Source organism: Berghia stephanieae, chromosome 6 (assembly GCF_034508935.2).
Source record: "Berghia stephanieae isolate SIO BIC M18660-M18661 chromosome 6, UCSD_Bste_1.3, whole genome shotgun sequence".
Taxonomy (NCBI): Eukaryota; Metazoa; Mollusca; class Gastropoda; order Nudibranchia; family Aeolidiidae; genus Berghia; species Berghia stephanieae.
Window position 1 is genome coordinate 40,319,877 of NC_088365.1, and position 13,706 is coordinate 40,333,582.

Sequence of the window (13,706 nt, forward strand, 5' to 3'; positions counted from 1 at the left end):
TGTAACAGAGCGTTACAGTAGTCTATTCGGTTTAGTACAAATGATGTCATTAATGTTTTGACAGTCTCAGTAGGTATCCAAAAGATGTCTAATTCTATAAATTTTATGGAGATGAAGATGACAAATCTGAGCAACTTTACTAACATGAGCGTCCATATACAATCGTGAATCTAAATATGCACCTAAATTCCTGATATTTCCACCATTTACAATCTTAATTTGACTTCCAGCAATGCTCAATGATTCTTTTTCTGTTCTTTTCCGGTTATTTCCATAAAAACTTATTTCCGTTTTATCCTCATTTAACTTTAATTTATTTAAAACCATCCAATCTTTTATGTCTTTCACGCATGCTTCCACTCGAGATACAATCTTAAGGTCGAATAGCATCAACCGCCATTGCCGTCCGTAAGGACAAATAGTGTTGCTTGCACTATTCGTACTTCACACTACAGCTGGGCACTATTCCGTTTCTGTTTGTACTGAGCTAGATTCGATTCTACGTAATTACATGATATATCCGTATCGTCTTAAATTTTTTTGTTAGTGAGTCAAATAATCAGTTGAGTGTATGTATGTGTGTGTGTGTGCGTGTATGTGTTAGTTTCGTGTGGGGGGGGGGGGGGTTGTTTTTTTGTTTTCTCTCTGTGTGTGTGTGTGTGTGGGGAGGGTGGGGGTTGTTTTTTTTTTTTGGTTTTCTTCTGGGATATGATTTTTTTTCCAGAATGGTGTTGGTTTCCTTATTAGGAACTATTTTCGTGTTCTCCTTTTGGCAAGTATCCCATTCAAATGCCTGCTCGAAAGTTTGGGTTTGTTGGGCACAGAAGAAGATTCGTCAGGTATTTTTTCTTTTCTTTCTTTTTTGAAGGGTGGGGGGGGGGGGTGATTTTTAAAAATGTTTTTCTTCTTCTTTTAAAAAATAATTTTAAAATTTGTTGTGTATGTGTGTGTGTGTGGGGGGGGGGGGGGGGGTGTTTTGCCTTTATTACATTTTTTCTATCTATGATAGTGGTTTAACACTCAATAACTATTTGTTTTAAATGACTAGTATTATATTAGTCATAGTAATATAAGCAGCCCAAAAACATCAACGTATCTCTTAAGAAGCAGTTGTTTTTTTTAAATATTATAATCTTGATAATTCAGTGAGGGCCATCAATATTGGCTTGAATTTAGCCAACATTTTTCATTTATTTGAACAATGTCGATACATGTCCTTTAACTTCAGAAAATTTTGTTATAAGTTGTACCGTCTTGAGTAGACGAGCTGTATAACAATAACTATAACAGAATTGTAGATTTAATTCACGGAGAATTCAATGAGTGAACGAGGTAATGGTATAGACGGTATGGAATTTGGCGGCTTTACAACACGCAAATTAATTCCAAAGCCGAAAGAACAGCGTTGCATTTAATCTAATCTACATATACGATGTCAAATATATTAAAGATTACTAAAGGACACTAATACCAAGTCCTCAATATTTTCAGTACTTCATTCGTTAGCTAATACTATTAAGTATTTGGTATCCACTTTTGCCCTGACGAGAAGTTAGAATGTCAACGGGCTGGGCTTTAAAATATCTACGGGTTGAAACTGGGTGAAATAGGATGATACAGAACATAAAAGCCCAGTTCGGCCTAAGACTAAGAACAATAATTTGCCTATGTTCTTAAACTCAGAACAAGGGGTGATGTTATCAGGGGTGTTGGGATTATTATTTTTGATCTGGGTAGGGGTCTATAGATAACAACATCAATATTAGAAACGTCTCTAACGTCTGATAAAGCTAAGATTACTGGCCAAAAATATATTTCTAACTTTAGTTAAAATTTGAAAAATAAAAACACGGAAATATATATACATATTAAGCTTTATATATTTTAAACAATGGTTACAAGAAAAAATACACGATTTTTCTCAATAATTCTGTATTCAAACAACTTTGTATGCAAATGTTGTATTCCAGATGTGTAATTTGGCTTATCACCACTCAAGGTGGTAACTCAATAGATATTACTAATACTAACTTGTGTCTATGTACGCAGTGATACAGACCTGCCAAGCATTCGACTTAAGAGTTAGGCTACTTATTGTATTATAGTGGGATGGCAGAATACCATTTCGAAAGGGATTTGTGCTGCGTTGTAGGTTAACAAATCATCCACATCGACGTGTACAAATACGCAGGTCTGACATCCGAACCCACTTTTCGGCCTAGTTTAAAATTGTTGTATAATGGACAGTATTTTGCGTCTTTTTTTTTTTTTAGATTTCCATTACAACAATGAGCCAATAAGGAAATGGGTTATCAGACCTGAAAATAAGTGCACGTCGATCCATATCAATTTAAAAACCATCACCATCACAGACAATAATCACTACCACAAGAACTTTTACAACAGCATCATTACCATCAGAATCGATACCACCATCATTTGCACAATATCATAAGTATCAGCACCACCATCAATATCCCTACCACAGCATTATACCTACCATTACCATGGTCATATCAACTATTGCCACCACTAGCAAAAGCATAACTATCATCTCAGCCACCACCACTCCAGAAAACAATCATTTTAAATACCAATATCACAGGCGTACACTATAGCGTCACCATTACCTTCAATTTTATCACTTCAGCTTTTTGATCATTGACACCACCACTACAAGTAAATTATGGTCATTATCGTCCCCGCCACATTATTCTTATTAAATATATCAACATCACCAATGCATCAGCTTTGTAACTACCACTACCACCACCACCACCATCATCATCATTTCAATCACGACCATCACTAAAACAACAAAATTAACAGCATCATCACTGCTACCACCGCCACTAGCACTACTAACTACTATCACTACAACATCGACTACCACCACCAGGGCCCAATTTTATGTAAGCAGACTAGATTTAGTTATTTACTAGTCTAGAAAATGATTTGCTAGCCTTAAGCCGAGGCGGAACAAGTGACTAAATAGTGGGATTTCATGAACGTTTTCTAGTCTCTGACTAGCGAGGCTCTTGCCGAGGAGTGGGCGTTGTTAGGACAGTGCCTAATTCAGCTATTTTGTGCTTGTAACATCAAGCTCTCTAGTACACAATGGCAAGTAAGACACCAGCCTTGATATTTTCAACGCAAAAGATTTCCAAAGAAGAAATTAGCAACACCTCCGTTCCGTTTCATATTTGAACTTACTTTTGCCGTGATTAATGAAATCACGTGATATTGACTGTCGACTGATCAGACAACAATGATGCCCATGGTCGACTGTCAATTCTATATTTAGGCCAATGAAAGTGTCAGTGAAAATCAAACGAATTGAACTTTACAAAAAACAACGGAAGATGTGTTCTGACGAATCACATTATTTCAGTGAGTGTCATGCCAACAGAATAACTTTTGTCTCCACTATACTTTCTAGTCGTTTGTTTTTGTTTTTGTTTTTTGTTTGTTTGTTTTTGTTTTGTTTTTTTTGGTTGTTCTTTGAAGCGAACCCTTCCACTTCGAGTCTCCGTTCATTTGCAACCTGCTAACCGATTAGATTCCGGGTTTTTTCCCTAGTTTTTACTCACAAAAATTTGTACTTTCGAAGGTCTGCGCATATCTTACATTTTTAAAAAAGTAGAGACAATACCAGCAGGACACCTTTTGCCTCTGTCATTCGTAACCGAAGCATTTTCCTTCCGAATCGAAGTTCTCTCTATCTAAAAATAGCTTATCGACGATATGACGTATCCTAGTAACTAGTCTCAGACTAAGCTTAAAGTCCGGCCTCAGCAATAAATGACTAAAACTTGATCAAACTTAGTCTGAAGGTGACGTGATTTAGTCTGGGAAATACTTGGTCAGCTCACATATAATTCGATTTTTTCAAGTCCTTGGCTAAAATCAAAGACTAAGCGCTCGTCCACGTTCATAAAAACGGGCCCAGAGCGTCATTATCGCCATCATCACCATAACAAGGAACAAGGTCACCACCATCACAGATTTTTTAAATTGCAAACTTCCGAATATTTTTTTTTATTCGGCAGTTCTAAAATTTACAGACGGCTTAGACTTACGTACGAATAATTTTTGCGAAGGGGAATAACGGATACTGTGACCCACTTATTACTGAAAAACTCAATGCTGCTATTTGATGTTTTTTCAATTTTTTTTTTCTCCGTCCCGCCATAGGTTAAAAAAAAAGAAAAGAAAGAAAAGAAGATATCGTATAGACCGTAGACTATACAGCTTGGGTAAGAAATTATTGGGGGAGGGGGGGGGGGGGGGCGGCGGTTGACAAGATTTGATAATGAGCGTGAACTAAAACATCGTTAATCATTGTCACAGTCACAGGGGGAGAGCATTTAACGAATGGGGATGGTGGTTGTGATTTCTGTAGGTGCAGAGAGAGAGAGAGAGGGGGGGGGGGGGGGGAAGGATAAAAGAATTTAACTTTGTAATATTATTTAAATATCTATCTTTAGCAGCATTTAAAGGACAGAAAAAGTTCATAATAATAATAATAAATTAAGTGTGTGTGTGTGTGCGTGCGAGTGTGTTTGTGTGTGAGTGTTTGTATATTTGTCTAATTTCAGAAATTAATTTTATCTCACTGTATTTCATGAAAAAAATTATTTTATGAAGCGGCTGCATATAGATATGTGGAAGGTTAAATATTACAAGAGGTCTGTGTGTTTATAAAAATGAAACGAGTGTCATTTTGTTACATCACATTCTGTCGATTATACTTTCATAATTAATTTAGCTTTCGTATGTATGAAATTAAAATTAAACCAAATTTGATCTGGATACCTGTCTTCCACTCTGATTTAGGTCTATCATAGATTTAAGATTTTAATCCAAATGAGAGCGATCTATAATCAAGTTTTAGTCCAAAGGAGTCACATGATTTAGTTCTGTCTAACGGTTGATCATTTCTTAATAAAAGTAAACACGCTGCTCTGTCTATGAAAGTTGTAAACATACTCATCGGTCAGATTGGAAAAGTATCATATTGTGACGTTGGATATTTCAAGAACTGTGAACGTTTTATTATCGAGGCCATTTTGAGCACATCTGCAATGTGACCAATTGCTCGAGCACGTGGAAAATTAATGTAGATCGTCCCCATTGAAAAAGAAAAAGAAAGATTACAGAGTACAGAGTGGGAGGACGTTGGGTGGTTCAATCCTTTGGCGTATCCAACCCTCCCTATTTAATTGTGTCTACGAGGAACCCGAGACAGGTATTGCTGTCTCGAAAGGAAGCTCCCTCCACTGGGATCAAGGTTAGTTTACCAGCGTTTATAGTGTCATTAGGTTACTTCATGGTAATTTGTAAAATCTGAATTGACCGTTCCAACACTTGTGGTACTTCGTTTTACAAAGAGATGAAAAAAGTTGAATGGAATAGTGTTGATGTCCCGTTTCAAATATTTCGTAGATCTGACTTTAAAAGCTAATCAAGAGTGGCAGTTATTAATATTTTGATCAATATTATTGACAAACAGAAATTATATTGTTTTCTTAGTTTGAAAGGAAGATTCAATTTAAGATTTGATACTAAAAAAGTATAAAACAGACAAGATAAAGTTTGACTTATGCCCTTAACCTTTACTCCCATAATGTTTTCGGTTTGGTGTATTTGTGTGATTTTTTTTCTCTCCCAGTTCCTTTTTCTCTTTAAATGATATAGGCTAGTAGGCTACGAGTTTACATCTTCTGTAATCGTGCCATAATTATACATAGAACATACGAAAACATACACGCACATACATACATAAATACGTACATACACATAGATACAAATATAACGGCGATTGCGACACATTTATTTAGGTCATATCAGCGACAGTAAAAAGAAGAAAATAGTTGAGTCCTTGGAAAAGGCTCTTTACTCACTTCTCACCGTACTCAGGTGTAAAAAGATTTGACAGCGTTGTCAGAAAAAAATATAATATCGCCTAACAGGCGTCATGTTTCGTTCTACATGTTGTTTCTGTTGATCAGGGACCCCATTTAAAGCGCTTTGAGCACATTTAGTGGCTATTGCTCTATACAAAGAAAGAAAGAGAGAGAGAGAGAAGAGAGTATGTGAGAGAAAGAGAAATACAGAGGGAAAGAAACACACACACACACACACACACACACAGAGAGAGAGAGAGAGAGAGAGAGTGAAGAAATGAAAGCGGATGATAGCGAGATAAAGAGAGGAAAATACAAAAGAAGAGACAGGTGGAGGGAGAGAAGAAATTAGAGATAAAAGGGGGAAAATATGAGAGAGAGAGAAGAGAGTATGTGAGAGAAAGAGAAATACAGAGGGAAAGAAAGACAGATAGATAGAGAGAGAGAGAGAGAAGAAATTAAAGCGGATGATAGCGAGATAAAGAGAGGAAAATACAAAGGAAGAGACAGGTGGAGGGATAGAAGAAAATAGAGATAAAAAGGGGAAAATATGACAGAAAGAGAGAGAGAGAGGGGGGGGGAGGGAGGGAGAGAGAGAAGAGAGTATGTGAGAGAAAGAGAAATACAGAGGGGAAAGAAAGACAGACAGAGTGAGAGAGAGAGGCGGAGAGAGAGAGAAAGAGAGAGAGTGTGAAGAAATGAAAGCGGATGATAGCGAGATAAAGAGAGGAAAATATAAAGGAAGAGAGGTGGAGGGAGAGAAGAAATTAGAGATAAAAGGGGGAAAATATGAGAGAGAGAGAGAGAGAAGAGAGTATGTGAGAGAAAGAGAAATACAGAGGGAAAGAAACACACACACACACACACACACACACACACAGAGAGAGAGAGAGAGAGAAGAGAGTATGTGAGAGAAAGAGAAATACAGAGGGAAAGAGAAAAAAACACACACAGAGAGAGAGAGAGAGAGAGAGAGTGAAGAAATGAAAGCGGATGATAGCGAGATAAAGAGAGGAAAATACAAAGGAAGAGACAGGTGGAGGGAGAGAAGAAATTAGAGATAAAAGGGGGAAAATATGAGAGAGAGAGAGAGAATAATATGCTTTTTTTCTACTCATACCCATAACGATGCTTACGTTTCAACCGTCGTTAAAAAAATGAAGACGTGAAGGACTGAACACTCCGATTTTGTAATTCCAGTTAATTACATAGATAACATGGGCGCACACAAAAAGCCACGGAAGCAGTGACATATATAGGTCACTGTAATAACAATGCGATTTATGGGAGGGCAATAACCTTGAATTTAATACATATAAAAATACGGTGACAAATGTAAACAACGGCCTTTCCGGCAATTGCCCTTTACGTATTTCACGCCTACCTCATTTGGATAAGCACTGAAGGTCGGCTAGACACCTTTTAAGAATACGACCTGAAGGACGAATAGACACTCCGATTTTATTTTTACCTCTTGACAAATTAATCATTTTGACCAATCTACCTCAATACTGCACTTTGCCATTCTATAATTGTCAGTAGTTAGTACAAGATTTAGTACATTGTCAATGCCATGATTTAATGGGTTAAGTGACTTGATCACGGGATTGTTGGTGATGGGGTTGAGGCGGTTCATGACGATCATGTTAAAGAAGATGACGATACGGACATTTTCAACCTGAAATTTGATTTGAACCATATTATCACGCAAACCACAATAATAACATAACTGTATTGAATTAGTGTGACGCATACAATTGATGCTTATGCGATATCTAGGTGCTCGGTATGCTGCTAATGATGATGACGATGATGATGATGATGATGATGATGATGATGAATGCATTTGATAAGTTGTATGTTATGAATAAATTTTAGTTAATGATAAGTTATACTTCCAATTTCGATTTAAGCAACAGTGTGTACTCGGTACCGATGACGTAGAATGTGACCTTTTGACACCAAACAGTCGTTTGGTCGTTGTGAAGGCGGCAAGTTTCATCCCCACCGTGAATTTTTACACGATTTAAATTGCTGATATCTCAGCTCTTGGAGTAATGAGAAAGTGGTTCTATATCACAATTTAAACCTTAGAGCACGAACTTTTTTTCATTAAAAAATCATGCTTTCATCACTAATTTGCACAATTCGGGGGTTTTGTGTCCCTAATTCCCCCAGCTATTATGTTTTTAAAAAATGCCCAATTGACTGCTCAGGAAATGAATACGTAATTCTTGGCGGCTAGCGAGTAGATGTTAAATTTTGCGTATCCCTTTCCCACGCAGACGCGCGCGCGCGCACACACACACACACACACACACACACACACACTCACAGACTTATCGTCGTCTAGCTATCGTTCGGCTCGACGATTAATTGGGATTCGTATCGTCGCTAAAATAATTACAAAATACATATATTTAAAATATCTTTATAGTAATGCCAATAAGATATTTTAATGCTCTAATATCAAGAAAGATCATTATTATGATTTATTACGGTGTGAATTGACTTAGATCTTTAAAACTGAAGTTTAATCTGACACCCCGCTCTCTGTTATCATTCGAGTCTAAGTTGTACTTTGGCATTTTCAAAAAAAGACGAAATGAAGTGTAAGTGAAAATAAACTTCTTTCTCAAAGTAAAAGGTTTTTTTTTTTCTTTTTAAAAAAATTTCCCAGCGGTGTTTTAATTTATTTTTATTTTTTTCAATGCAAAAAATAACAGAAAATCGCTGACGTCTCAAAAGTTATAACCGCAACAAACGTAAATGCTATGATAATGCGCTTTATATAATATGCTAATTTATTTTTTGCCTTTTAGAAAATATTTTTAAAAACTAATAATAAATGAAATTCTGGGGTAGACAGTGTAGCCAGGCAGGAAACAAAAGGCCAGACATTTATTAGAAAAGCCTGTTTATGTTTGGACGCCAAATTATTGTTCTAAAATAATTCATGAAGAATACTGGGTAATATATGTTGCTGCTCGAAGCTCGAAGAAATAAATAATAATGTGAAATTGAATGTAAGCTTCGATTTAATTACAAAAACAGATCAATTGAACGTTTCGGGTTTCCCCTTTATCAACAAAACAGGATGAATGAAACACCACTGATGAATGAGATGATGTGGTAGTGGCGTAGTTAAGATGAATAAACAAAACATTGGTTGGCAGGAAAGTAGTATGCTCCTTTGTAAGGAAGCACGAATTAAAATAGAATACTAGATATTTCTAAACGGTGCGCAATCAATTAAGTGAAAAGAGGGGAGGCGGGGAGGAACTGTGTAATGCAGTTTAGAAAGTGAAATATAAAAACGTGTAGACTGTTGTTGGAAAATAAATAGATACAATGGAATTGAAAATAAATACAAAAAATAATAATAAATAAGGGATGTCGGTATTAGTATAATCATTAGTGGCAGCAGCAGCAGCAGAAGGAACAGTAAGTAGTAGTAGTAGTAGTAGTAGTAGTAGTAGTAGTAGTAGTAGTAGTAGTAGCAGTAGTAGTAGTAGTAGTAGTAGTAGTAGTAACAGCAGTAGTAGTAGTAGTAGTAGTAGTAGTAGTAGTAGTAGTAGTAGTAGTAGTAGTAGTAGTATTAGTAGTAGTAGTATTAGTAGTAGTAGTGGCAGTAGTTGTTGTAGTCAAAGTAGTAATGATACTGAAATATAATAAAAGGAAATGACGATGGATGGCCGGGGGAGTCGGGGGGGGGGGGGGTCCAGTCATCGAGGATTGCACGACATCCAAGTTGCCGTCCTTCAGTCCTGTCACACCACTAAACAACATAGAAAGGGAGGGAAAACTGATACTAAAACTGAACACCCTTTCACCTCACGGCATGGACTCGAGACTAAATTAAATATTATACTACCAATGTCTCTTGCACCCCCCCCCCCCCCCCCCCGGCCTTCCATCGTCATTTCCTTTTATTATATATCAGTATCATTACTACTTTGACTGCAACAAAGACAACAACAACAACAACAACAACTACTACTACTACTACTACTACTACTACTACTACTACTACTGCTGCTGCTGCTGCTGCTGCTGCTACGACTACTACTACTACTACTACTACTACTACTACTACTACTACTACTACTTCTACTACTACTACTTACTGTTCCTTCTTCTGCTGCTGCTGCTGCCACTAATGATTATACTTATACCGACATCCCTTATTTATTATTTTTTGTATTTATTTTCTATTCCATTGTATTTATTTTCCAACAACACGTTTATATATTTCACTTTCTAAACTGCATTATCCCCACCTCTCCTCTTTTCACTTAATTAATTGCGAACCTTTTAGAAATATCTATAGTCAGATGTTTTATTAATGGCGCGTGTTTTTCTGGTTTTTCTCAGCTGTCCCTCTATCAAAAGTTGTAAATATTTGTGTCAACCTCTGACTCAATTTGTCTTAACTGAATCTAGATTTTGGACCGTATTGGTGCCATATTAAAAAAGTTTTCTTCTTTAAGACCTATAAAAAACTACTTTAAAACAGCTGACACAAAATAAGAGATTTTACACTGTAAAAAAATGAAAGCAAGTTACGCACCACAAAGTATGAATAAATTCATCGTATTCCAAAAAATCTTGTGCTGACGTAGTGATTATGAGTTCACGTCATACTTCTTTCCAAATAATAACAATTCGCTTTAAGTGTTATAAACATATCACTTATGTAGTTTGTATTAAATGTTGAATTTATTATTTATGGCATATTATTATCTACATCATGTCGAAATTACCAAAGACTGATATGAAATATCTTGCTTTAACTCATTTGAAATAGTGATTGTATACTCAATATTGTCAAATTAACAAACACTGGAGCAGGAACGCTTCACAGTGCCTTTAAATGTTTTAAAAACATATTAAGCTCTTAAACAACACGATTCGGCACGGAATCTCTATCGACAATCTCACGGCATGAACTCGAGACTAAATTAAATATTATACTACCATTGTCTCTTGCGCCCCCCCCCCCCCCCCCGCCCCCCCCCCCCCCCCGGCCATCCATTGTCAAAGACTGATATGAAAAACCAGAAAAACATGCGCCATTAATAAAAAAAAATCTGACCATAGATATTTCTAAAAGGTGCGCAATTAATTAAGTGAAAAGAGGAGAGGTGGGGATGAACTGTGTAATGCAGATCTCTCGTAAAGCTGCGAAAAGAAGTCTTCTTGTATCTATCGATAAGTCATTAAAGAGGACGGCAATGGTTTTGGAATTTCACAATCAACCATGAGAATATCGTTATCGAAATACGACAGAGAGATCACCTGTGTAGAACGACGTGGCAGGAAAAGGATCATAGATAACTTTGATGTGGATATCATCCAAAGATGTATGGGTGAGCGTAAATATACATCCGAAAAAATATTGGACGTCTGATTATTCAAGCCGAAAAAGGACCATGGGTTCTGGACAGAGAATCATTGTTATTCTTGCAGGTGGTGATGATACTGGATATTTAAAAGGATGCCATGCCATTTTTTCTTCTCTGCATCATCTGGAAAATTATTCTGGGGTCAATGCAAAGGAGTTTTAATGCTGACTAAATATCGTTTGCTGCCCTCCATTGAAGCACCCAGCTATATTGTATTGGACAAGGCTACCATTCGTTGACCATTTAAGGCTCCAACTGGCAAATATAAAAGCTGACATGATTTCATGGTTTCAATCAGACAGTACTACATATTCTGTACTCCTTAGCAAAAAAAAAAAATAAATGAACCAGAAACAGCTTTCAAAGCAAACTGTCAGGGAGTTCTGACACGCGGCTGCGCGACTTCCCCCATATCACTGTGAGCGCAATCCAATCAAGCTCATTGGGCCTAAGTAGAGTGGAAGATTGAGAGGAGGAACACCAAATTTACTCTCACCGACGAGGCATAAATGATAAAGAGTAGACTGAGAAAAGGCATGCCTCAACCTTCGCAAACTAGAGAAAAATTACATTTCATTGGATAGAGTGATGCTCGGAATCTTTCTGTAGTCCTTTCATTTCTCCTTTTCATCAGCCTCGACATCAGACTGTGCTGATTGATGTGTCCAAAATGTCTTGGTGGTGGTTGTTGTTGTTGTTGTTGTTGTTGTTGTTGTTGTTGTAGTTGTTGTTGTTGTTGTTGTTGGTATTGTTGAACACATATTTGTTGAGACACTGTCTCATAATTGATGAATTTTTACTTTTGACCAGTCTGCATAAATTTATGTAATCCTCTTTGGCATAAACAAAAGCTATTTCTCAAACTTTTGCAATCAAAATTATATTGGAAGCGCGTTATGTTCATTTTCGTTTGTATTCACCAGTAATGTGTATTGATAGTTATAAAATGTAGATGTCTGATAGTTAATAATTGCCATTCATTGCTTCATATTCAAATACTGCACGTATATCGTTTAAGTTTCAATTAACCGAACACTCCAGTTTAACGAATTCCTTCAAAATGGATTTGCGGAAAATTCATAATTTTGATAATGTAAATCTTCTATGAGTTCCGATTCTCACCTGTTATCGATTTTAATATAGCTGTAATAAACGAAATCCTTTCCTATTGTTTTAAAATTAATGAAAAAATATTTTTTTTATTCATATAAATTTTTGCAGCTATGCATTTGGGGGGGGGGGGGGGGGGGGGGCAGCTGAGAAAAAGAAGAAAAACACGCGCCATTTATTTAAAATCTGACCATAGTATTCCATTTTAATTCGTGCTTCCTTACAAAGGAGCGTACTATTTCCTGCCAACCAATGTTTTGTTTATTCATCTTAACTACGCCACTACCACATCATCTCATTCATCTGTGGTGTTTCATTCATCCTGTTTTTTGATAAAGGGGAAACCCGAAACTTTCATTTGATCTGTTTTTGTAATTAAATCGAAGCTTACATTCAATTTCACATTATTATTTATTAAAATAATTCAGAAATTTGACTTACCAATCTCAGTGACTCATTTGCTATTCGAACGATTATCATTTTTATGGAAATCGACCACATTAAAAAAAAGAAAAGCCCCAAATAATATTTTTTAAATATGAAAAAAGCCAAACGACAAACTTAAAGCCTTGAAAAAAAAGTCAGATTCTAGAATTTGGATTTCACAAAGCCAAATTGACAACCCTGAAACCCATTTGTCGATTGACTGTCGACCTCGGATGTGATTCGTCGACAAATTTCGCCTATTGATTAATCAATATAATTGTTTTTAAAAGAACAAAATGCAATAAAACAAATCTATGGATGCTTCGCTTTAGATGAGATCGAGCAGAATTATTTCTTTTATCAAAAATTACCAAAATTATCCGCCATAAAGTCTTACCTGATTGCAATTGTGCTAGAAAGTAGGGAAAATAGGCTGTATTGACCAGTACGGGAGTACCGACCTCACAGTACATTACAAGGAAACGGACAGTCACAGCTACCTGCTTTATCGGTCATCTCATCCGGTGAAGTGCAAAGACTCCATCAAATTCTCTGTCTGGAAGTTGATGAATTTGAGCTTCAACATGATTGCATACTCGATTTCTTTAGGGCACGGGAATATCCTTTAAGGGTTTTGCATGAGGCTGTCCGGAAAGCCAGCCTCGTGTCGAAAGAAGCAGCGATGAGGCCTCGCAATGCCAGGAAGCAGGAGACGCAGCGGCCCATTTTAGTCCTCATGCATCACCCCCATGCAAATCAGGTTAGGGGCCACCTATAGCACAATTCTGATATCCTCCAGGCGGGCGAAGACACCCACAGAGATTTCTCAGAACCCCCGTTGGTAGCAACCGACGGGATC